Source organism: Rhinopithecus bieti, unplaced genomic scaffold (genome assembly GCF_001698545.2).
Source record: "Rhinopithecus bieti isolate Rb0 unplaced genomic scaffold, ASM169854v2 scaffold_34876, whole genome shotgun sequence".
Taxonomy (NCBI): domain Eukaryota; kingdom Metazoa; phylum Chordata; class Mammalia; order Primates; family Cercopithecidae; genus Rhinopithecus; species Rhinopithecus bieti.
This window is the reverse complement of record NW_016814760.1, coordinates 478,317-505,588: the sequence shown is the minus strand read 5'-3', so window position 1 is coordinate 505,588 and position 27,272 is coordinate 478,317.

Sequence of the window (27,272 nt, the reverse complement as noted above, 5' to 3'; positions counted from 1 at the left end):
AATGAAAGAGTGAAGAAAACTTGTAGGAGGTGGGAAATGGGAAAGATAAGGTAGACATGACTCAACCCCATCTGCAAAGTGTGCTTTGCCATGCAGTAAACGTATCACCAGTATGGCAATAGGATGTGGCCATCTTTAGGGGTTATTAAGCATACCCTAGGAACGTCAATGCAGAGACTCTGAGGTGGGAAGCTGATTGGCATATTTAAGGAGGTCTGTGTGATTGGAATGAGAGAGGAAAATGGGAGCTGCTCATGAAGGGCCTGATAGACCCCACTAATGACCTCAGCCATCTCTTTACTGGGTCTGAGGGTGGATTTTAATATGCTCAAAGTCACTGAACGTGAGAACCAACTGGGGAGCTTGTTGAAATGGACATTTCCGGGCCCAAGAGGTTTTGATTCAATGGCTTTGAGGAAAAGCCCCAGAGATAGATATTTTCTAAAGCATCCCAGATGCTTTGCAGTGGGATCCAGCTACAGCCTATGGCTACTTGCACCAGATGAAAATGACACAGAGGACTGAGCTAATAAACATAAGAAAACTGTTCAATTCTTCTTATCTCCATGGTTGTTTTCATTCCTTTTGCCATTGACTCATTTTGGAGTGGGCAGGGGATGTAATTCTGGCCAGTGAAACATAGAGACAATGTCTGAGTGACAATAGGCATTAACCTGGCTTCCATAGCCAAAACCCCTTAATATTTGAGATTTGAGGTGACATGTAGACCTTTTTAAGGTACAGACAATGCAAAAAACGTGGGACTTAGCATTATTAAGTGACTGAATTAACCCATCCTGAACTCACCTATCTTAGGATGTTCTGTTAAGAGAAATAATAAATTCCCATACTCTTTAAGGTTAATTTGGGTTGGAATTTCTACAAGTTGCAGCTGAAACATTCCTAAATGATATGGCAAGAATGGGCTATAGGTTTTTCAAGCTGCTCCGTATTCTCCTTATGGGTAAAATAGGAAAGCTATAGCTCTTTGCTTCTTCTCTCCTCTGTATAACAATAAACCCTATGGAGCAGGCTTATAAATGGATTCAATGAGATAATCTTTAAAGTGCTTAGCACAGTGTCTGGCCAGAGTAAGTGTGTAATAAGAGCTCCTTGAATTGAATGAATGAGTGAATGGGTGATCGAATTTGTTGAAAGGCTGTAGGTACACATGGAAACAACATAACCACATGCTGGTCTTCATTTCTAGGTGTCTCTTTCTGAAATCAAGATTGAAGATTACTTTGGCTTTCTTTGGCAACCATCCTGTTGCTAATCATTACTCTTTTAAAAATAAATTTCTATCAGTTTAGGAAAAAAGATGTATCTGCTTATTTGTTTATACATTTTTATTCAACAGATGCAGGTCTCATGAATGTTTTTTCCTTTCTAAGTAAAGAGAAGAGTAAATTATTTTACCTTTATAAAAACTACAGAAACACACTTTGAACATAACCCAAAAATATTATTGATGTTTCTAAGTAGTTTCCTTTTCCCTTCTTGTTTTCCTAACCCTCTGCCCATACCCTATCCACTGGTCACTGTGAGGGCTGATGTGGGGGACAGTAATGCATGATCACTGAGGCAATTCAGGGCAGTAAAGAGAAGTAGGATGATTTAGGCTATATGACATAATACTTGGGTGCATCTTCAACATGCTTAGGCAGCATCCGCACTTTCCACACCCTGGGTTTGCTCAGGTTGCTGGACACTTTGCAGCTTACTGTAGTTACAACAGGCAGAACTCAGGCTGAAGTCAAATGCTAAAGTTCATCCGACACTTAAGAGGATCACAGATGGGCAAACAGGTCTTGAAGAACAGGAGGATAATTCATAGTTACTTCTTGTTTGAACCCAGATTTGTGAGACCTGAAAACCTTCTCAAACACAAAAGCAGAGACCACATGAGAAACAATCAATATTGTATTTCAGCGTTTCAAAAATAAATTGGGAAAAACAGGCCTTCTGTCCTTTGGAGTGAAGTTGCTTAGGATGTGCTCTGCTACTGGACCTGGAAGTCATGATCAAACTTGACAGGGCCATAAGCATGCGCTAAAGACTGGAATTATTAACATTTCTGTTCCCAGAGACAGAGAATTTTCTATGGTAAATATCAACATTTATGCTGTGTGTTAGACTGTTTTCATGTTGAAGGTTATAACTCTATATCCTGCCTTCCCTCATATCCCGTCTCACCCAACTCATGGCTGAGACCACCACTTGGTGGTCCGAATGCTCTTTTTAATCCCCAGGGGTTTGGGAACTAAGCAACTTGGGAGGCATGGATTTAGACTCCCCAGGAAAAGTCATAGGATGGCATGTCACTTCATTCTACCTGGCTAAAACCTTCATCCTGGATTCTGTTCCTTTGCAGCAGCGTGGGGTGACGTTATGAATCAGAAAGTTCCTGGTTCTCTCTCTCTCACTAATTAAAGCCCTACATCTCTCAGGTCACATGTGGATGGAAAGTAAATCAGAGATCAATCTTGCATGCTTGCAATGGGAACGGACCTGGTTCTTTTTGTCTATCACATGCATGTGTAGTGGGTGGTATTCTGATGTTTTGAAAATCAGAATGCTTCTGTGCAATTCTCAGAATGCTTCTCAGAATTCTGAGAATTCTGTGCAGAATTCTCTTTTATCAGCAAAAGAGCTATCGAGGAGTCCTGGTCAATAGGACGGACACTTCTGGAGCCAATGTGGCAGTGTGTGTGTATTTGTGTGTGTGTGAGATGTGGGGGTGTGGGGCACTGCCTCTGAGAGTGTTAGAATCAGATTTCCCAAAAGTGGACACCTGGAAAATCCTGTGCCATATTGGCTATTGCTTCTTAAGGATGACATAATAGAGCTGGAAAAGATCCAAGATAGGGCAGCTGAATTAATTAAAGAGTTGGAATGATTGTTAAAAACACTTTTTTTCTCAGGTTATAAAAGTAATACGTATTCATTATAGAAAATTTGGAAAATATTCAAGGCAAATAATAAAATGAAATTATATGTTATCTTACCACCCAGAGATAATTTAACATTTTACTCAATTGCCTTTTAGTCTTTTTTCTTAGAACACAAACATATGTGTTGCAAAATTGGTATCATATATATGTATGTATAGTGTATATGTTTATATTCACCTATATTTATTCATTCACACACCTATATAAAATTTTGTATCCTATTTGGTACATGTTTTGTATATGATTGGGTATATGTTTTCCTGTCGTCAAATATTTTCTAAAATGTTTTAATGACTAATGTAGCAATTGATGGGTCTACAAAACATACTTGATGATTTTACATTATTTAGATTTAGTTTATTTTTAGATTATATTTAATTAAGTATGTGTACATATTTACTTTCATAATTAACACTGAAATGAAATGTTTTCCACCAAAATCCTCATGGGCATTTCTGATTATTTCCCCAGGATCAATTCTTAGATGTCAAATTACGGGGCTAGGTTTTAAACACTTTTGAAGTTGTAGCTAGATTTTAGTAGACACACAAAATGAATTTAGAAGCTGAAGATCTGTCAGCATGAAAAGCTAACTGGCTGAACGGAGGCACAGATGAAGTCTATAAAAGAGCAAAAGGCTTTAATTGGTCAAGTAGAGATTTGCTAACCAAATCCAGAAATATTGCAAATACACAGCAATTTTTGGAATTCCATGAGGGTAGCCTTGGAACCAATGCAAAGAAGGTGTGATTTGCTTGGCAGAGAGAAGATCTGTGCATTTCTTTGCCTTGAAAAGGGGCAACTGGCTAAAAATATGGACAGATTCTGTAAGATTTTGGGTAATGGCTATGTGAATGGAGTTTTGTCATTATGATGTCGTATCATCAAGTACCCAGAACTGAATGTTATAGTCATGGCACATGGTCATGAATGTGTATTCTGACTGTGTGGCTTGGGGCTGAGTGAAGGGATCACAGGATCTCTGAAGCCCTGGTACTTGGTACCTGGTACCTGGCAACTGTAACAAAAGGCCAGAGGTGACTTCTGGAACTCTAAAGGTGGAAGCAGAGATTGATCTTTGGGAAAGATTCTTCTCTTTTATTTTGGGAGGGGGCATCACTTTTATGAGTCCTCTTAGCCATGTAGAAGGGATTTAACGATCTACTTGGTTTTCTTAGGGCTAAGTGAACCAAATGTACATATGGGCATGCTGAGTATTCTGTTTATTAATATCAAATGCTATTCCAGGCTGGAGGTGGCGGGAAGACACTTCAGGATTTTTTTTTTAATGAGGAGATTGGTGACTTTCCCTTATGGGCTGGGAGACAGAGTTTTGGGGGAAAGAGCTATGGAGGAAAGAAGCAAGGCAAAAATTAGCTCCAAATTTATTGAAATTGTTTCAGTATTCAGTATCAGTGTCTCCATTTCTTCCTTCCTTTATTCCTTTATTTATTTATCTTTTAACTGCAGGTGCAACAAAAATTTTCATTGTAACAAACTATGTGTTCATTGATGAGCAAAACAGAATGTGCATGGAAGTGGTGTAAAAGGTGCAAAATGAACTGAAGCATTCTTTAATATTCTCTACTATAATTCTAAAATATAGAAAAACCTGTTTTAAAAATAAAATATTATAAAAGCTGTGTATCAAGTAATAAGTACAAATTATTAATTGAAACTTGCAAATGATGAAAAATTAAATATGTTTGCTTTAAAATTTATCCTCTAAATTTTGTGTCTTGTGGGAGGGGGTACTGGTGGTAAGTTAGGCTCTGGGAACAGAGAGTTTCTCAGGGGCCAAACTATTGTAGGAGGCAAGGGGAGTGAAGGTCTTTTTTCCCAAGAAATTAGATGAAGTAATCATAGAAGGTAAAGGAAACACATACTATAAAGATAGGCTCTTTGAAGCTTCTCAGTTGGAAGGAGGCTTCTATGATTTCTGTCTGAGATTGGGCAAGAAAACAGATCCAAAGGTGACTGTCAATCTGAGTTTAACCCAGTTGTGTTTGACTATAAAGTCTCCCCATGATTGATCTATGATTAATACTAGCTCTTGGCTGGGTGCCGTGGCTCACACCTGTAATCTCAGCATTGAGAGGCTGAGGCAGGAGGATTGTTTGAGGCCAGGAGTTCAAGACCAGCCAGTCAGGCATAGTTAGTGAGACCCATCTATATATATCTATATCTATGTCTGTGTCTACCTCTAAGTCTATATCTATATCATCTATATCTGTAGAGAAATTCTCTATTGCTGAAAGCCTCACTAAGTTTACTCCTCATTCTCACCTCCATCCTTTGGTACTACTGTTAGAAACAGAAAGCCTATTTGGATGATTAAAGAGACACAGATGACAACAACAACAACAACAATAACAACAACAAGAACAACAGTAAGAAGATAACCCTGGGCATATCCCAGTAGTCAACTGGGTGTAGACAAATGCAATTCTGGACCTATGGATGCTTCTACCTAAGCTCAACACCTATGGCATTGACAAGGTATGCAAGAAGGTGTGCAAGATATGTACTGTTAGGAATGTATGCTGTCTATTTAACAATCAGTCAACCAACTTATATTTGCTGACCACCCTTCGAGACCCCAGGTGAATGCATGGGGAGAAATCAGAACAATGTGAGAGAAGAGGGCTCTCCTCAGGCATTTACAAGGCAACATCATTGGGACTTCTAAAGAAATGAATGTACTCACTTATACTGTAGAATTAACTAATGTATTATGTGTATTGTCTATGTCCACTAGCTAGAATGTAAGTTCAGAGGATCTTTGTCTTGTTTTCCCCCATAGGGCCTTGAGCAATGCTTGGCCCAGAGTTGATGCTCAGTATCCATTGAATATCTACTGAGTAAATGAATGCCTGGGTATGCTTCTCCAAGAATGCCCATCCATTTGTACTTATAAAAATAAGTACACCTATATCTCACTTAAAATGTGCCAGGCACTGTTCCAGCCCTTAAGATATTTTAGCTCATTTGATCAATCCCCTGATGTAACTACTAGTATTATCATTCTAATTTTATAGAAGAGGCAACTGAAGCGAAAAGGAGTAACTTACCTGTGGTAACCCAGCCAGTAGGTGCTGAAACAGATTCTAACGCAGGCAGCCTGGCTCTTACATCCATTATCCTCACTATCACTTTGTTTTCCTTCTCTAGGACTTGAGTCCAAGGTGTTTACTCAGCACAAAGGTGCATTCTGTGGCTGTGAAATAGCAAAGGGAACTTGCCTAGTCCTTTCTGGCTCTTTCTACCTAGGAGGTTGCCTTTAATGTTTCTTTTAGCCTGACTGCATAATCAACCTTTGTCAGGGCTGTGCTCTTATTATGAGTCAGGCATAGGTATAAGCTTTCCATCTTGTTGGGAAGATGAGACATAATTGCAAGCAATTTTTTGGTAATATGTAGCAAATGGAGTCACCATGAGAAAGGGACATAAAGAAATTTTGTGGAAATTCAGAGGAAGGTGCTACTGCTTCCCTATGTTGGGTTCAGAGACATGGGAAAATGACGTGGAAAGGCAGAGGGAACAGCCTGAGCAAAGGCACAGAGGGCCATCTAAGAGGATCCTTTGTTAGCTGCTGCTCAGAGTCCCTCACAGACAGAACCCTTCCTCCCAAGGACCAACAGAAAGTCCATTAAGTCCTGGTGTGTCTGCCCTTTTGGCAATCTAAGAATGTGTCTAGCACATGGGTTCTGAGACCCTTACCTCTCTTGGCACCATTCCTCTCTGGGACCCATTTGTCAAATCACCTTGAGCCTCACTTTCCTCATATGTAAAACAGAAGCTAATAGGATCTACCCTAAGGGCTTGTTGGAAGAATCCAAGGTGGTCACGTAGACAAAGCCCTTAGCATCACCTGGAACCATGAGTGCTCAATAACCTTGCTGCTCTTTTCCACCCTAGTTGTCTGAGTGCTCATGGGTGACGATGGTAATGATCTCCTGCACTTTTGTAGAACTCAGGAATTAGAACCTTCTCATGTGTATGAACTCATTGAAACTTCACAACTGCCCACCTGCCCTGAACTGGGAAAATCATTTTGTCACTTCTTTCCCCAAGAGATATTTTTATTCTGAAGAGTCAATTCAGGCTGAAGTGAGCACTAAGGGCCATTTTCTGTTTCTTATAACAGAATACCTGAAACTGGGTAATATATAAAGAAAAGGAATTGATTTCTTATAGAGGCTGAGAGTCCAAGGTCAAGGGGCTGCATCTGGTGAGGGCCTTCTTGCTGGTGGGGACTCTGCAAAGTCTTAAGGCAGTGCAGGACATCACATGGTAAGGGGCTGGGTGTCCTAGCTCAGGTCTCTCTTCCTTTTCTTATAAAGCTACCAGTCCCACTCCTGTGATAACCCATTAATTCATTAACTCATTAATCCACAAATGGATTATAATCTATTCCGTTAGAGCTTTGCCCTCATGACTCAATCACCTCTTAAAGGCCCCACTTCTCAATATTGCCACATTGGGGATTTAATTTCAACATCACTTTTGGAGGGGAAAAATATTCAAACCATAGCTAGCCCTTGGCAAGAGAGGGAAATCAGGCCAGGCGCAGTGGCTCACACCTGTAATCCCAGCACGTTGGGAGGCTGAGGTGGGTGGATCACCGAAGGTCAGGAGTTCAAGCCCAGCCTGGCAAAAATGGTGAAACCCTGTCTCTACTAAAAACACAAAAATTAGTCAGGTGTGGTGGCGTATGCCTGTAATTCCAGCTACTCAGGAGGCTGAGGCAGGAGAATCACTTGAACCCGGGGGCAGAGGTTGCAGTGAGCTGAGATCCCACCACTGCACTCCTGCCTGGGAGAGAGAGTGAGACTCTCTCACAAAAAAAAAAAAAAAAAAAAAAAAAAAAAAAAAAAAAAAGAGAGAGAGAGAGAGAAGGAAATCAGAAGGGATGGGCTGAAGGGGGCTGGTGGAAGAAGGCTGGCAGGATGTACAAGGTGGTGTCATTTTCAGGACCAACTGGAAGGGCCCATTCTTGCTACACCCATTCCCCTATGCAGAATGGGGAGCTGTGGGGACTGCTTGGATCCCCCGGCCTTGGACGGGGTCTATCCACTAGCGCAAGCATGGGGCAGTTGAAGGTAGTGTTTGCAATCTGATATTCTCACTTCTCAGGGAGACTCGGAAGTCATTTTTTGTGAGAAGTGAGACACATAGCATCTTGCAAAAATCATGCTCTGGAGTAATTTTGCATAAATGAACGTATTGTATTTTTTAAAAAATTATGAAAGCTTTAATTACCTAAACTTGAATTCAGTTGTCTCTTGCAGAACACACAAAGTATTAACTTATTTTGTACTTGGCTACCTTTTTGTTTTCATAAACTGGATGATCTTCTATGTAATTCTTGTTTCAACTCAGCGACAACACTGCAGAGATGTTTTCAAAGTAACAAATCTTGTGTGGAGTACTTGCTATGAGCCAGCACGACTTCTTATGTAAGGGCAGAGACCCTGAGAGCCAGGCTGTCTGGGTCTATTCATGATTCTGCCACTTACTAGCTGTTTAATCCTGGACAGTTATTTAACCATCTTCTGCCTCAGTTTACTAATCTGTAAGACAGGTACCTATGTCATAAGGTTGTTATGAGAATGAAATGGGCTAATATGAATAAAGTGTTCAGAACAGTGCCTGCTCATGGAAAATATTCAGTACAGGTCAGTCTGGTTATGTGCTGAACACTGGGCCAGAAGCTGGGGATAGAAATCCAAAGATAGACAAAGTTCCTGAATTCTTCGAGCTTACAGTCTGGTGGAGAAGCGAGAGAGGTGGCAATTAGTCAACAATGGGGGCAATGTGTGGTATAACAGGAGTGGTACAAGGTGCTCTAGCAGGAGTAATTACAGGCTTCTGTAGATATGCTGGATATTTTCTTTTTCCCATCTTGTTAACATAGACTGATTTGTTTAGCATCATAAATCCGCAGGATTGAAAAGAGTTTTCAAAGGTCACTGGTCCATCTCAGTGACCCAAGTAAAACCTGCCACCAGGTCGGGTGCGGTGGCTCACCCCTGTAAACCCAGCACTTTGGGAGGCCAAGATGACGGATCACCTGAGATCAGAAGTTTGAGACCAGCCTGACCAACGTGGTGAAACCTTGTCTCTACTAAAAATACAAAAAAACTAGAGGGGCGTGGTGGCAGGCGCCTGTAATCCTAGCTACTTGGGAGACTGAGGCAGGAGAATCGCTTGAACCTGACAGGTGGAGGTTGCAGTGAGCTGAGATGGCACCATTATACTTCAGCCTTGGTGACAAGAGCAAAGCTCCATTTCAAGAAAAACAAACAAAATAAAAACCTGCCCCCAGATAACATCATGGACATGTCTGCTTCTTTCTCTGCCTTCATCACTACACTGGAAGCTGCTAGCCCTGCAATTTACATCATGCCAGCTTTTCTTAGATCCCTCAGCCTGGTGCATAGTCTAGCTGGTTCTGGGTCTGCCTAGATGCACCAGGAACAGTGAGAGGGGGTAAGGATGTTGGAATGACTGGCAAGTTGGAGCAGGGTTCTGTGGATCACAGAATCATAAAAGATTAGAATCGGAAAGCATCTTAGAGATGGGTCCATACAGACTTTTTATTTTGTGGGTGAAACATCAGACCTGGGGCAGTCAGGTGATGCACTGAAAGTCTGACCAGCAGGGTTCTGGGCCAGGGCTAGCGTGCAGGCCGCTGGCTCCTTGTATGACCACGGTGGTCCTCTCACTAGGGCCACCCCTGGTCTGAGTTGTGGAAAGCAAAGAAAGTGCCATTCACGTCATCTGTAGGGCTTGCACTTGGAATCATTTTTTCAGCACTCAGATGGGCCACACTGAGGTTGGCTCCATTTGTGGCTAAATGCACGGTAGTGAGAAAGGCAAACCAGGTTGTGGATTCTGGCTGAGTCCAGAAACAACCTGACTGGCTCTTGTGTGCCGGGACCCTCCTCCTGGGCTTCCACAGGGTGCTAGAGGTGTTACAGCCTGGCATGAGGCATACGAATAAGCTACCTTGTGGTCGTTCTTATTGCTCACTCGGCTGCATACCTAAAGATGCCCCAATTTATAAAGATGCACTCCAGGAATAAGATCTTTTCTATAATGACAACTTGGAGATGACGTTTTCTTCTCTACTGCAAGCTGGTCATGGGGTCTTTGCTGTTGTTCTGTTACTCTTTTGAAACAAACAAAAAGCTGTTGTGGTTGTGGGTGTGTCTGTGACAGGGCAGGCTTTGGCTATGAAGGGCAATGGAATACCCTCTACAGTTGCCTGTGTGCACAAGTGTCTCTCTGTGTGTTTGAAACTTGCACCCAAATGATTGACAGATGGTAAACTATTTTAAAACCTTTTTTTCCCCCTTTTTGCATACATCCTTCACCTGAGGCTTGCTATATTGCCAAGGTACCAGGCCTGGATCAGAGATGTCAGGTTTGAGAACTGGAACCTGTTCAAGGAGGGCCATTTGTGCTGCAGGAGATGGGCACAGCAGAGAAGAGGATGGAGTTGGGCATCCAGATGTTTGCTGAAAGTTTCCAACTGGAAGTACAGTGGACTACAGTAGTGAGGGATTTATGCTGTGCTTGGAAGAACATCATGGAGAGTTAAGAGAAATTTTGCACATTTTTACTCGGCTATGTAAGGGTAGAGTGCCTAATACCTTCACATCTCCAGCTGTGAAATGGGCCCAGGCACTCTACCATATGCTAGGCAACATTCTAAGTGCTTTACCCCATTTACTCTTATATCTCATTAATTCTATGAGATAGAATTGCTCCCTTTTACAGATGAAGAAACTGAGGCACAGAGAAGTTAAGTTACCCCAACCCACACAGCCAGATAGGATAGATCCCAGGAATTTTGGGTCAAGTCAGCCCTCTTTCCTCAACTGCCATGCCATGGGCGAACATGTGGTCAGGAGATGAGTGAGAAGATCACGTATATATCGTTAAGTCCTGGGGGCACAATTGGCTCGTGATGGTTAATTTTATGTGTCAACTTGACTGAGCCACAGTGTCCAGATATGTGGTCAAACATTATTCTGGATGTTTCTGTGAGGGTGTTGTTGGGTGAGATTAAAATGGAGGGATTTTGAATAAAGCAGATTGTCCTCCACGGAGTGGGTGGGCCTTGTCTAATCAGTTGAAGCCCTTAATAGAACAAAAAACACTGACCTCCCCCAAGCAAGAGGGAGTTCTGCAACAGACTGCCTTTGGACTTGAACTGCAACATGGGCTCTTCCTAGTTCTTCAGCCTGTTGGCCCACCCTGCAAATTTTGGACTTGTCAGCCTCCATAACTGTGTGATCAACTCCTGATAATTTCTCTCTCTTTCTCTTTATCCTATTGGTTTTGTTTCTTTGGGAAATCCTGGCTAATACACGGCTCCATAGCATCCTCATCTGGTCATCACATCATTGGGCCACATCTGTCAGCAGCATCCTGTTCTAGGACTAACAATTCATTTCTTGGCCTCGTCTACCCAGGGACAGAAGTCTGTTTCCTTGGTGGATCATTTAATCTCTCTCTGACTCTTACTCCTGCCCCTACTCTGCCTATGTATCATCATTCAACTTATTAGGTTCTGACTTCACTTTCTTCACGTCCCCTTGATCAGTTAGAATTCACTCCTATTGTGAGGAGCTGAAAACCTGCCACAGTAGTTTAGTGAGCAAGAGGTTGATTTTTCTTACATCACAAAAAGTCTGGTGGTACTTAGAACATAGTCTAGGGTTGGGCACCTGCTCAAGGATGTCAACAAGGACCAGTTCCTTGCATCTTCCAACTCTACCATCATTAGGGAAGACTGGTCTTCATGGTTGCAAGATGGCTGCTGCATTTCCAGGTGTTGTGTCTGTGTTCCAGGCAGAAGGGGCCTGGCAGAGAAGGGAGAAGTGAGAGAAACAAGGGGCAAAATTTCTCTATTCTTTAGCCCTTGCTCTTTTTTTTTTTTTTTCCTGGTGGCATGAGGAGATTGAGGGAGGGAAAACCTCTGCAGGAACTTCTACTTACATCTCATTGGCCAAAACAGTTTCACATTGTTTTCTTTAGCCACAAAGGAGGCTGAAGTTGAGTATTTTGCTTTCTGGCCTCTATAGCAGAGGAAATCAAGGGATAGGTGGGTCAGTATATGGCTATTTAGTGCAGAGATTGGCAAGTGCTTTCAGTAAAGGGCTAGATGTTAAATACTTTAGGCTTGGTAGGCCATACGGTCTCTGTTATGCCTACTCAACTCTGTGGTGTAGCACAAAAGTAAGCACAGAAAGTGCATAAACAAATGGATGTGGCTGTGTTTCAAGAAAACTTTATTTACAAAAACAGGCAGTGGACTGGATTTGGATGATGGGCCATCGTTTGCCCACCTCAAATTTAGTGATTCGACCTATATGTAATATCTGCCACTACACTCAAATATTTCAGTCAAAAATATTTTCACAAATTGAGGTACAGCACCCTTGAAAGATGAGAGTGAGGAATGGATATAATATAGTGGAACTTGATCTTAATTGATACAAAGTTTTCTTCTGTCATACTAAGGAGTTGGTACTTTACCCTCTGGGCAGAGGAAGAGGTCAGAGAAGACTGGGTTGTGGTTGTGGGTGGTGGGTTCACAACTGTGGTGATCCCAGGGTTGACTCTGATGGCGACAGCCTGTTAGAGGAGCCCTCTCTTCTGCATTCCTCACTGCCTATCCGTCTTTAAACCACAAGTCTGGTCAAAGAGATGACCAGGGGGCGCCCAGTTAGAAAAGAGAGGGTAAAAAATGCTGTAACTAAAAACCTAAGACTTCAGCTGGGTGTGGTGGCTCACACTTGTAATCCCAACACTTTGAGAGGCTTAGGTGGGCAGATCACCTGAGGTCAGGAGTTCGAGACCAGCCTGGCCAATGCGGTGAAACCCTGTCTCTACTAAAAAAATCACAAAAATTAGTCAGGCATGGTGGCGGGCACCTGTCGTCCCAGCTACTCGGGAGGCTGGGGTAGCAGAATCGCTTGAACCCAGGAGGTGGAGGTTGCAGTGAGCTGAGATTGCACCACTGCACTCCAGCCTGGGCAATAGAGTAAGACTCCATCTCAAAAAAATAGAAAATAAAAATAAAATAAAAATCTCAGGGTTGAATGGGCACATAGGATTCATTGAGCACCATAAATATCTGTTTCCATATTCTTGAGCAATTTGGTACCCAGAGAATAAACCAATAACATGTTTGGATTTAGGGTTAGAGAAATCTTCTCGAATTTTCCTAGCCTCACAAAATTTCACAGCACTTTACCTTTGCAAGTGCAGAACCAGTATTAAGACAGTATGCATTGGGTAATCTCACATCAAACCTTTGTATTTATCATTAAAAATGTGGCAACATCATTGCAGTCATAAACAGAGTTACCAAGGAAACCAGTTTATCATAATTAGCTATTTATTCCCGCTTCTTTCTCTCTCTCTCTCCCCCTTCTACCTGAGCTTTCTTTGGGCTGAAAGGTATGATAAGCTGTTATCAGCCTGGGCTCAGTGGCTAATTAGGTCCTAATATTGATTTCTAGAATTACACTGCTCTTTTCCATAACTATGCTGTAGTGCATTGTCTGTGCTTATTAAAAATAGACACAGTGATGGAACAATTGGTTTATTATGTGTTTTAAATAGTCATAATAGCTGTTGCCCAGGGGAGTGGTATATCAAAACCCGACAGACAGAAGATAAAAACTTTCAGCCTACAAAAGACTTGTGGCTCTTTCTCTTGCGTTAGGAAGTAGTTGTGAAAGGAGTTTTGCTTCCTGGATGGGGCTCCCAGTCCAACAGGCTTTTTCTCATTTTTTTGTTGTCTATTATAATAGAGAACATGAGTTAATACCCATATTCTACACTGATGTTCTAGAGCAGAGGTCTGCAAACTTTTTATGTAAAGGGAGATATAGTAAGTATTTTAGGTTTGTGAGCCATATGCACTCTGTCCTAACTACCGGACTCTGCCTTTTTTTTTTTTTTTTTTTGAGACGGAGTCTCGCTCTGTCACCCAGGCTGGAGTGCAGTGGCCAGATCTCAGCTCACTGCAAGCTCTGCCTCCCGGGTTTACGCCATTCTCCTGCCTCAGCCTCCCGAGTAGCTGGGACTACAGGTGCCGCCACCTCGCCCGGCTAGTTTTTTGTATTTTCAGTAGAGACGGGGTTTCACCATGTTAGCCAGGATGGTCTCGATCTCCTGACCTTGTGATCCACCCGTCTCGGCCTCCCAAAGTGCTGGGATTACAGGCTTGAGCCACCGCGCCCGGCCGACTCTGCCTTTTATGGCAGGAAAACAGCAATAGACAATATGTAATGAATGGGTGAGATTGTGTTTTAATAAAACTTTATGTAAACAGGTGGCAGGCCAGATTTGCCCATGGATTAAAGTTTGCAAACATCTGTCTAGAGCCTTGGTCTCAAAGGGTGGGGAATTAACTTGCATTTGGGCCCCCTAAAGTGGGAGCAATACCTGGAGAAGGCTAGACGAGCCACCAGGAGCCACCAGGAGCTCCTACTGGGCTATCTGTGGTAATCTCTCCCTGCTTGTCCATCTCTCATTAAGAGGGGTGGTTTCTCACAGTAATCCCCCCACAGAAGGGTGGACTAGGGACCAGGTAACCTGGAGTAGTTCCTGACTTGAATGCTTAACTGGATGACATTTTCTCATCTGTAATGCCCTCTACCACCTGTCCCAAAGAGCTGCGAGACACACAGAGATAATGAATGGGAAAGGACTCTGTGAACTGTAAACTGTAAACCACCAAGGAATAGAAACACAACAGCTGTGGCTACTAACATATTGCTTGAGAAGTTGAGTATTTTCTTTCTGAGTCCCATAGCAAGGCAAAGGTAGATCAGAATATGGCTGTTTAGTGCAGGGATTGGCATATGTTTTTGGTAAAGGGCCAGATAGTAAATATTTTAGGCTTTGTGGGCCACACAGTCTCCATCACTCCTGTTCAACTCTCGTTGTAGCACAAAAGTAACCAGAGACATCACATAAATGAATGGGTGTGGTTGTGTTTCAATAAAACTTTATTTACAAAAACTGGCAGTGGGCTGGATTATAGAGCAATCACAGAGTTGCAGAATGGGAATGACCCCTTCAGGTGTTAGTCCACCTGGCATCTGGGTCTTGAGCTCACTCTTTACTACCCTTCTGGGAAACTGTCCACCTTGAGTTTTAATCCTCCAGTGGCCAAGTTCATGATCTTCTTGGCTGATCTGTCTTCATACAGTTTTGGTTGTCAGAAATTTCGCTGTTTCTCAGTCAAAATCTGTCTTTCTGCATGTTCCCCCACATTTGTCCTAGTTCTATGCCTCAGCATTTCCCAGAACTATGAGATTAATCTCCTCTTCATATGACAGCTGTTTGAATATTTGAAGATAGAGGTCATAGTCTTCAAGTCTTCTCCTCACCAGGTTAAACATCAGCGGTTCCTTTAACTGTTTCCATATGACATGGTTTTGACCTTTCACTATTCAGGTTGCTCTCCTCTGCACAAGTTTCAGTTCCTCAGCATCCCTCCTAAATGCTATATCCACTGTCGGTGACAATATTTCATGCATGTTCTAACTAATATAGAGTAGGATTGTAGCCTCCTTTGTTCCAGATTCAATGCTTCTGTTAATGCAGCCTAAGGTCACGTGTGCTTTTTGGGTAAATACATCACAGTGCTGCATTTTACTGAGTTGATGTTGACTGAGATTTTAAGCCCTTTTCTTGCATACTACAAAGTCATGGCTGCCCCATCCTGACTAGTGCAGAGTCAGGATGACTTGGATTTCCAGTAAAAATCTGTTGGCTGTTTTGTATTCAAGGCCAAAGTACTTTTGAATTGAGATTACATTTCTTTTCGATCTTAGGGTAGTCTGTGACTTAATGAGAATGCTGACTTTGATGTGAAATCAACCACGTCTTCACATAGCCTACCATGAGTTCTGCCGTGGTTGAAGATACAGCCTCTAAATCAGTGCTACTACAAAAAGATAAGGAGCTTACCCCAGAATGCAAATGAAAGCATTGTTTCCTTCATTGGGAAAGTCTTGGTATGGATAAAATGTCAGCTGAGCTAAACATGGTGTTTCGTGACACAGCTGATTTGCAGACAGCAGATAAGCGGGGGTTCTCAGACCACACATTTTGACTAGTAGGGCTCTAAAGGACTCTGTAAGATCTTGATTGAAACTCTAACTGGCTTAAGGAGGGTAGATAAGAAGAAACATCTTCAGAAATAGTAGAGAGGATTATGGTGATTAGATGAAAATTAGCCTTGAGATTCAGTCTAAGTTAGGATCCTAATGGGAAACCTCTTCAGTTTCTTTTATTTCTAAAATTAGGGCTGGATTTCAGTGATTATTCAATGCACATCTGTTGATCTCTTAATCTGTGAGAGGCATTGAGCTAGGAACTGAGGGGTTACAAATTTAACTAAGATATGGCCGGAGTCCTGGTTGGGGAGTCTTAAACGCAAATGAGTAACAAATTGTGGCATAGGCTGCTAGTGGCCTCCTCCTACATAATTCTCTCCTTTTACCTTAGGAACAGAATGCTGATGGTATTCACAGCAGCTATGTCCTCAGATAAAAGACCATGTATTTCAGCCTCCTTTGCAGTTAACTTAATCATGTGATTTCCAGTAATCATCTCACAGCATGAAGGGGCTTTAACAATAGGGGTTTTATGCTGTAGTGGTTTTGGGGCAGAAGGGTAGAAGGAACCCAGATCTCTGATGACTGTGGAGCCTCCAGTCCTGTCTAACTCTGGGCTTCTTTTACACAAGAGGGTAGATCCTTGTGAGTTCGGCTCCTGCTATACACAGCTGAACCTCATCCTAAAGTGATAGAGAATTTGATTCTTAGGGAGGGGGCTCCTATAAGTAACATAACTTAAAGTGCGCTATTGACTCAGGGGAGGAGATGGGAAGGCAGATATTTAGAGTTCAGGTTTTGCAAATTAGAAATCTGGGGACCCTTGCTGTGCATTGTTAGAGCATTCGATTGAATTGTTGCCTATTGTAACTGGGAAAGCAAACCATAAGTTGACTGAAGCTATAGCTTTAGGGGAAATGGCAGCAAAAATTCAGAGTGACAGCAAGAGTGTTGGCTTGCTGTCTCCTTCTTGCTACTTCTAGCAAAGTCCTGCAAAAGAGAGCTGGCCAGTCTGCGGACAGATATGGAGAGAAATGCTGCTTTGCTTAGGAGGTGTTCTCAGCCTGTGGCCTGCAATCTAAGTTGATTGAGATTCCTATAATTTGAAGCTTTGTCAGTTTTTATGTTGCAAGATGAAGTAGGAGTTATTAGCATGTAGTATCTCCAAACCAACACCTTAGCAGGAAATAAGGCTGAAGTTCACCATGGCAAAGTCAGAATTAGGTGTGTTATCTTCCACAGTTGCAAACTATCTGCCTCTGAACTTACTTTATGTTAGAGATTAAGTCCTCGTCTATAAGCTTCTGAGATTTGGGATTTTCTGCTTATATAGTAGAACTTGATCTTAATTGATCCAAAGTTTTCTTCTGTCATGCTGAGGAGTCAGTACATTACAGATAAGACCTGAGAAGTTGGGAAGGTAAGGAGTAGGCACCTTCTAAGATGGTTGAAATTATAGGGCATGAGTGAGATTTCTTCTCTCATACCTTCCTGCACCTTGGCTTGTTGGTATCCTGACATTCTACCATTACATTCCTATTCCTTTAATTTTCAAAGGCGTTTCAGGTGTTGAAAGTCTTTTCCTAATGAGTTTCAAATATCCAGAGTAGGAGATGGACACAAGAATATTCTAGCCCCTGACAGCTACCAAAGACCCCTGGCCCTATGGGGCCAAGGTCCTGGGGGTGGGAAGAGCACTGAATGGGAATGGAAGGGATGTCACAGAGAAATGCAGCCAAGCTCACAGTTCCACTAAAGGCTGGTGCAGCCTAGCATGCCGGGACACTGGGATGTGTTTCTCAGTGAAACCCATTCTTTAGGGCTGAACCTGCGTGGTGTCAGTGAAGTGGAATTTGATCCATGTAGACAGCTGATCTGGACATTTTTGGCCTGGATTATTTGTTTGGCTGTCTCCACTGATCAAATTAACTGGATAATTGCCAGATCTCTTCTCAGTTGTGCTCCCCTAGGCAGCTGGTGCGGTCAGCAGGATGGGGAGGGAACCTCCAAGGACAAGCCAGATTAGAGAATTAGCACATATTTACGACCTGGTCAACCCAGGGAACTGTCCATTTAATCAGGGGTGAGAATTGAGGGCCTGGGTTGGGGGGAAGTGAGAGCTTCAGCCCTCCTGGCTTTATAGGCATGAAGATGCCACAGTGGTCCAGCCTGCATTTTCCTCAAGAAACCTTCTAGGTCAGCTTGTAAGACAGTGCCAAATTTGTCTAGGAGAACTGCCCTAATTCTGCTCTCACTCACTATGGTGCCTGTGCTGAGAACATGGGATGGTCTTATCTCAAAGCAATTGCAATGTAGGAAGATGAGTTTCTTACCTGTAGGGCCAAGAAAAGCTCAAAAAGATGCATGTAAAAGACAGGGAAAGAGCTCTTCTTTCTGTTACCTTCTTCTCGGGGTGGTGGGACCCCAGGCTCTAGCTTGTACTAAGACACTTTGGACCTCACCTGTTTCTGTTTTTTTTTTTTCATGCATCTTGTCTCCACAACCAAGATGCATCTTTAAGAACATGATGTTTTGTGGGTCTCCTCAGCACCTAGTGGAACGTCTGGCACATAATTAATGCTCAGTGAGCTGGCTGGTCAACTGCTTGATTTGATAAAATTTGTTGGGCACTTACAGGCTTGTGCACTTTGGGAAGTATAAAATGGTCAAGCCTAAACTGAGAGCCCCCAGTTTCATGGGGCAACACATGATCACAGTGCAGTATGGGAAGAGAGAGAATAGCTTTCAATGGAAGAGGTATGTGGATATTAAATGGAGTTGGAGGCCATACTCCAGTAGTCACAGGACTGGACGGGAGTCAGAAATCTTGAGCTGTCTGTCATTCCACCTCTGTGAGTTTGGGCAAATCACTTCACCTCTTCCTTACTGCAAAATGGAGTCCTGCCATCCTTGCTGTGCAGCTCCCAGGAATTCTGTCGTAATGTACACAGGCAGCGGAAGCGGAAGCTCTTCATAAACTGTTGGCTGAAAATAAAGGATAGGCTGCTTGTTGTGAGGAATGAATGGGTGGGGACTGTGCAGGTGGGTGCTGCTGAGAGAGGGGTGTCTGCCTGGACCACTTAGGCCGGGGCCTCCAGCCCACCTTCTAACAGGACACCTGAAAGTGGTTGTTAACAAGCATAAGCCCAGCTACTGGGCAAATGCCCCAAATGTTTGCCTTCAGATCCACTGAGAAACCACTTATCAGGTGAAGATGTAGGTGCAGGAGGCTCCCCGAGGTCTTTGTTAACAGGCCCTTTGGTCCTGCACATAGATAGGCCTGGCCCCATGGGATTGGGCATCTGTGTGTGGCCCATCCTGTCGAGGGGGAGCAGGCTGGGTGTCTGTCCGTCTATCCTAGCTTTTTTCTGTGAGTTAGGTAACAATTGCTCTCTAACCATTTCTGTTGAACTCCCTCTCTTGGGAACTTCTGCTTTGTCATTTAAAATAGTTTGGGAACTTCAGATTTAGCCCAGTGTCAGAGCAGTTTATTTGTTCTGTAGGCGTTTTTGTTTTTAAAATTCATGACAAGTTCCTTGCAACATGTTTTATTATATTTTCACCACCTGTTCTACCTTGGGGGTGGTATTAAAATATGGGACCATCCATCTATCGCTCTTTTTTTTTTAAGTTTTCTTATTTGCCATTTATATGTGTCTTGCAAACATACACACACACAATGTGAATTTAAATATAGAAGGATATATACAAATATATATACGTATTTACACAAATATAGACGTATTTAATATATATAAATTATATATTCCCCTCTCTCCCCTTGTGCCTTGATTGGCTTTAGACTGTGGTAGTAATGTTGAAGGTGTATGTTTGACAGGCTAATTATGAAGTTTTAAATGAAAAATTTGTAAAACAAATAAATACTTCGAAAATCCTTTGCCAGTGTGAAGTGCTGTCTCTGTGAACATTAATAGCGAAAAAATTACCACAATATCTAATCCTCTAAAGAAAAAGCTTTTGAAAACTTTACAACATCTTTCAGCTTCCACTGAAGTTGAAAAGGAGGCGTAGCGTGCCCATTTTTACAGATGGAAAAATCAAGTCTTTACACAGATATTTAACAAGGGTAGCTGGAGGGCCAGTGTTGGAGGTGACAGCCCATCCTCAGATCCTGTCATCCATGCAACTTTCTGAACATTTTTCTATGTTAATTAGGACAAGGGACCAGGACATATTTAGAGCACTATGTGCTATTTCCTTTCTCTAAAAATCGAAGTACGGCACGATGCATTTGGATTTAATGATGGTCTTATTTGAGCCGATGGATCCAGCTGTTCCTGAAGCCTACATTTTTCAGTTATATATGTCAATAAACTACTTTTGAGTTTCTGTTACATGAAATAAAAAATAAAAAATCAGAACAAAACAACAAAAAAAGAAAACCCATCCATAAGCAACCTATGCTGTCAGAATTAAGGTTTACAACATATTATGTACTTGACAATTTAAAAAAACAGGAGGGGGCATATTATTATCTCCATTTCTTAACAGATATAAAACCAGATATTCATACAGAATATCCTATTGCTTATAAAAGCAGACAAACAAGTATTTAGGGCTCAAAAGAAAGCAAGCTTCTCTTAGAAGAAATAAAAAAGTAGCCTGTGGCACCTTCCATAACATCATTGGAAAATATGTATCTGGATCCTTAACACGATGCCCTATTATGTCCCCTTTGCTGATAATTTCAAGAAGGATCTGTTTGTGGCATTTAGACAGTGAATTTCCCTTTATCGCCACCGAAACCAGAAGCTTCCCAAGGGCAGTGAGGGAGACTTCTGCATCCTTTGAAGGCTCCTGCTTTTCCTGTTTCATAGAGAGGTAATCTGTAGTATTGCATGACTGGTAAAATAGGGAATAAGAGTGGTATGTATAAGTAGAATTTGCAGAGTAACATCCTGGAGCAAACATAAAGCCAGGATCTTGTAACGGTTAAGAGCATGGGCCTTAGTGTCATGTGAACCTAACTGAAGCAAGTTATTTGACCACCTTATGTATCAATTTTTCGATGTATAAATGTGAATGCTATGGTTGATAGTAAATGCTCAATAAATGGTAGTTATCCTATTATTTCACAAAAGTTCAATCAAATAAATCTGGATCAGTGAGATTCACAGTGTTCATTAGTATATTTAAAGAACTGAAGAGGTCCTCCACTAAAGCAAACTGATTACTTTTATTTATCCCAGTGTTTTCAAATCTGACTTAACATAAAATACTTTTCTCTTAGGCTATTTTTCTGCAGAACTAAGGTCCAATGGAACACACTTTGAGAAACCCCAGGGGTTGCACCCTCTAGTAATTGAGGGGGATTCATTAGGCCACCACTAGGGGGTGTGCCAGCCAAGTTTTCTGATTCTCGGTGAGAAAAGAGAGTTTGCTCTGGGCTTCCAAAGAATAGATCTTTTGAAAGCTTCAGTGGAGAGGGAGGGTAGGCCAGGAGAGTCCAAAATTCCAAAATGGCAATGACTTTGAGAAGCAAGGGAAGAAAAGAGACGTGGTCACACCACGTGGAAAGGTGGGAGAAGTTTTCCTGCCCTTTCTGTTGAGATATACAAATGGCTGACCTTCGGCTAATGAATCAGTAGAGATCTCAAAATAGCTGGAATGAGACACGTGGCCTGAAGACCAGGTCAGGACTAGGCTGGGGACAGAAAGGGAAGGGCCTGCAACAGAGCTCCAGAGGCCTCTGGGAAGGAGGCCTTGGCCCTGGACCTCCAGGAACCTGTGTGATGGGGAGGGAAAATTTAAAATGTGAACAGTTTCCAGGATTTTTGGTTTCTATGTCTCATATATTTACTACTACAGCGACAACTGCTGCTACTACACACACACATATACACACATACATACACACATATATACACACATACACACATCTACATACACAGATATACACACACATATTCACATGCATACACATATATACACACCTACACACATATACACACATACATACACATAGATGCACACATACACACACACATATGCACACACACACATATACATACATACACACATACATACACACATACATACATACATACACACACATACACACATACACACACATATATACACACATATGCACATATATACACACATATACACACATACACACATACATATATACACATACACACATATATACACACATACACACATACACATATATACACACATATTTAATAAATACATATTTTCTGATAACTTAAGGTTTTCTCTTAACCTTGTGCAAAGTGTGTATATCTGTTGTAAGTGAATTGATGTGGTAGATTTCGAGGTGAATGCTGAATGCCAGATAATAACACTGTTCATAATAGAAAATTTGGGGGAAACACAGAAAAGCAAAAAGAAATCACTTGCCATCGGATCCCCCACCCCCAAGAACATGTTGAGGGATATAGGAGGTTGTGTAAGTAATTGGGCATTTGAGGGAGCACATATTGGTTAGGATTCTTTTGGTTATGAGTGACAGAAATCCAATTCAAAGGACCTAGATAAAATGGCGTCTTGATTATAAGGGTCTGGGGTTGTCTGTCTCATGGACCCCAAGGGCAGAAATGTGGCCAGGGCTCAGAAACAGCAAGACAGGGGGACTATGTGTTGTCAGGACACTCCTTCTCTAACTCTTTCTTCCTCTCTGTGTTTGCCTCCTCCTCGCTCTACTTTTATGGATTGGCTGCTGGGGGGGTCTCTGGCCCACAGGGCCAGACACATGGGCCCACAGCTGCAACTACTAGGCATGCTGTCCTAACGTTTCTGCTGCTGGAAAGAGAAAGACTCCCTCAGTTCCAATTCCAGAATTACTGGGGAAGGAGAGAATTGTCCTGGCTTGGGTCAGATGTCCACCCTGGACCAATCAGCTGTGGCCGGGGGCCAGCCATATTGTGTATAATGGCTCCTCTTGTGACAACTGTGTGTGTGTGTGTGTGTGTGTGTGTGTAAAGTTTCCAGAAAAGCTGGAAACAAGGACAGAGAAAGTAGATACTGGCAGACAAAACAATATTTAGCACTGTATATGTTTTCCATATTTGTATAACTGAGATTAAACTATGTAAATGAATCTTGTTTTTAACTAAACGTTATGTCATTAGCATTTCCCCAGTCCCTAAAATCTTTGTAAATTGCATTTTGAATTATTGCATTGTATTCAATAATTTGGATTTACTTAGCAAATTCCCAATTGTTAGGTATTTAGGTTGTTTCCATTTTTTAAAAAATTGCATACTTAATAATCTTGAGGTGTAAAAAATTTCAGCTATCATTAGTAATGTGATGGTGGAAGACAATTTTCCTGATTTCATGCAAGAATTAGGTACATTATTGAGAATTAAAAAAAAAAAGGATTTGGTCCCACAGTTCTTCATCCTATTTCAAAATTGATGCAAACTGTTCCTCCGATTTCACCTGCTGCTCTGCCTCTCTTTCCCTTTCTATCCTTCCCCACGCCAGAAATGGCAGTGGGAGTTGATGGTTGAGCAGTGCAGAGAGTGGGCAGACAGACAATTGGGGGGTCCCCTGGGGCCCCAGGTTTGCCTTATCTCTGCCTATTTTCTTTCTGGAAATAGATCTAGGTAAAGTGAACCATACAAGTAAACCCTGCTACTTTGTAAGGAACAATCAATACCCCCAAAGTTAGGCATCTCAGGAATAAGGCTTTCTTCAGATGAGGCTGGAGGAAGTAGTGTGAGATAATACAGGACTGGAGACAATCAGGGAGAAGAAGAATGAGGTGGAGGGCTTGTGGTCAGGGGGACCTCAGCAAAGGTTGGCTTCTCAGTCTGTGTGACATTCCTGACTACCTTGCACTGGGGACCGAGTAAGAGTTGCCCGACCACTAATCTGCCACATTCTTCTCTGGGAAGGCAGGTCTGGGAAGGTCAGTCTCGGGATGCTGGTGGTTTTCAACATCCTGTGACTTTTCCCAAGTTGGAGTTAAACATTTGCTCAGGCTGAAATGTGCTTTAAACGTCCTGAGACTTCCTGAACGTGGGGGTCATTGGATGTTTTCTAGTGGAGAGCAAAGAATTCCTGAATGCAATAACCTTTTCTCCTTAGCTGCAGGAAGTTTAGACTTTTTGAAGGAAGTTCCGTTGAAATTCACAAGAGAGGGAAGGAAAGTAAAAATCATGCCCTACTCTGTGCTGCATGCTTCCCATCGATTTGATCTTTCTGAGGTTTGAACTGGGAGTACCCTAAACAGTGCTCTCTGTGTCAGATTCACTGGTCATTTAGAGCTGCTCTATTGTTTCAGGTGATCTGTGTTTTGAGGAGAAGGTGCAGAATGTCCTTTGTCATTGTTTTTCCGCATTTTCTAACACTTTCTATTTGTGGAATACTATGGTTTTTATTAGATATTCCAGTTCCTTCTGTCCTGGAGTGGCTCCAACTGATGTTTTATCATTCTTATTTGTTTTGAATAATAATAAGTGAATAATAATACTAAATGCCATGACTCCAGGAGGTGGAACATTTCTCAAGCTGGAGCTGTATTTAATTTTGTTTTGGAAACTGCTAAAATCATTCAATACAACAAGGCTAAGAGGTGCTACATTTCTGATTGGGGGTGGGAAAATAGGGAAATAAAAATATTCCTGCTCAGTTTGGGAGGAAGAGAACTGGCAGCTGAATATGTTTCTTTTCTTCATGGGGAAGCCCTACCTCTGAGCTTGAGAGCATCTCGACAAACCTTGAATAAATAGGAAAATCCTACACATTGGGACTTTAGTCCTAAAACTTGGCATTTGGGGATACCAATTTATACTTTGACAGGATCTAGGGAAAAAGGGTTTGGCAAGTAAAGAATAATGCAAATAGCAGAGCAGGAGCAAGGTTTAAGCCCCTTAAGAGACCTATTTCCCCAGTTCCCGTTAGGGCAGCTCTGAGGGCCCTCCACCCGGCAACCTTGGTTAACAGAGGCATTGACATCTGAGGAACTGAGTTACGCTGTTGTAAGCTGATAATTGCAGTACCTACCAGACAACCACAACTATGACTCTCCTAATTTAGCTCTCCCTCTGAGTAAGTAAAACTGTAGTTAGTAAAATAAAAATAGAGTTCTAGAATAACTGGCTTTGTTCAAGCAATTATGCCACGTGGCTTTGCCTTTTTGTTCTGTTTCCCCATCTGTAAAGAAGGGATGATGATGGGTCCTCCTTATGGGACTGGTGGGAGGATTAATTCAACTCATTGGTTAGAAAAATGCCTGGCATGAAGTAAGTGATCAATAAATACATTTAGTTATTTGTTTCGGGATGGGCAGGCATATAGCCTGTGCTGGCTAAATTGCATTTGTGTTTTTCTTGTCTTAATATAATAAGTTAGTGCTCCCTGAGCAGAGGGCAGGGAAAGTGGGAGGAAAGTTTGGAAATGTGTTGAAAAGGAAAGAGGAAACTGATGTTTACTGAACCCAAGCTATGTAGCAGATACTGCCCCACCATTATTTTATTATTTTATAAATAAAATATGGATATGCATATCCGTATTTTATATATCCATATTTATTCATTCGTGAAATGAATGTGTGAGAATAAAGGACAGAATATTTTGTTTCCTTTAGAGCTGAGAAGTGAAGAATCTTGCCAAGCAAGAGCAGCATGTGCAGAAGAGAACCAGGCCCTAGCCCAACATACCCTTCCTCCCACGTCCATCCGTGGCTGCACCTCGCAGGCCACCTGCCATGTTCATTCTGGAGAAAACAGCTTGGTGAGTGATTTATGCTGGGATCTGATAGAGATCCTAGGCTGGGCTACCCTAGACAGGGTGGCTCATCAAGAGAAGGCTGAGGGGGAAAGACTTCCCTGCAAGGGTCCTAGGGGAGAAGTGTGGCAGCGGCCAACTCCTAGGTTCTCAGCAAGGGTTGGGTGGTTGTGTTCAGATGGTGCTATTGTTGTCTAACTTCAGGCAAGACCCTTGACCTTTCTGAGCCCTGCTTTCATTCTCTGGGAAATGGGAATGAGAACACCTACCTTACAGGACTGTTAAAGGCCTGGTACATGTAGGTCTTCAATTGTTATAGGCTGAATTCTGTCTCTCCCAAATTCATAAGATGAAGTCCTAATCCCCAGTACCTTTAATGTGACCTTATTTGGAAATAGAGTCATTACAGATATAATTAGTCAGGATGAGGTCACATTGGAGGGTAGGCCCCTGATCCAATATGATCCATATCCTTATAAAAAGGGGAAAATTGGAGACAAACACATAGGGAGGGTGCCATGTGAAGATGAAAGCAGAGATTGAAGTGATGTGACTACAAGCCAAGAATGCCAAAGATCATCAGCAAAACAGAAGCTCAGGGAGAGGCCTCAAACAGATTCCACCTCTGCCCCCAGCAGGAACTGATGCTGCTGACACCGTGATCATGGACTTCCAGCCTCCAGAACTGTGAGACAGTAAGTATCTGTTGTTTGAACCTCCCAGTTTGTGGTACTTTGTTATAGCAGCTCTAGCAAACACATACACCATTGTCATCTTTGACAACCCTGTGGCTCCTCCTCTCCCTGTCTTCCTGGTGCCTTCCTCCAAGGGTATCCTGCAGGCAACTGGAGCAGCTGCTTGGAGGGATGTACAAAGGGAATGCCAAAACCACAGTGAGGTCCTGTCTCACACCAGTTACAATGTCTATTATTACAAAGTCAAAAAATAACCGATACTGGTGAGGTTGTGGAGAAAAAGGAACGCTTTCACACTCTTGGCAGGAGTGTAGATTAGTTCAATCATTGTGGAAGACAGTGTGGCATTTCCTCAAAGACCTAAAGGCAGAAATACCATTTGACCCAGTGATCCCATGACTGGGCATATACCCAAGGAATATAAATCATTGTTATAAAGACACATGCATGTGTATGTTTATTGCAACACTATTCTCATTGTTATAAAGATACATGCATGTGTATGTTTATTGCAGCACTATTCTCAATAGCCAACACATGGAATCAACCCAGATATCCATCAGTGGTAGATTGGATAAAGAAAATGTGGTACAGATACACTATGAAATACTATGCAGCCACAAAAATGAACAAGATCATATCCTTTGAGGGAACATGGATGGAGCTGGAGGCCATTATCCTCAGCAAACTGATGCAGGAGCAGAAAACCAAACGCTGTATGTTCTCACTTGTAAGTGGGAGCTAAATGA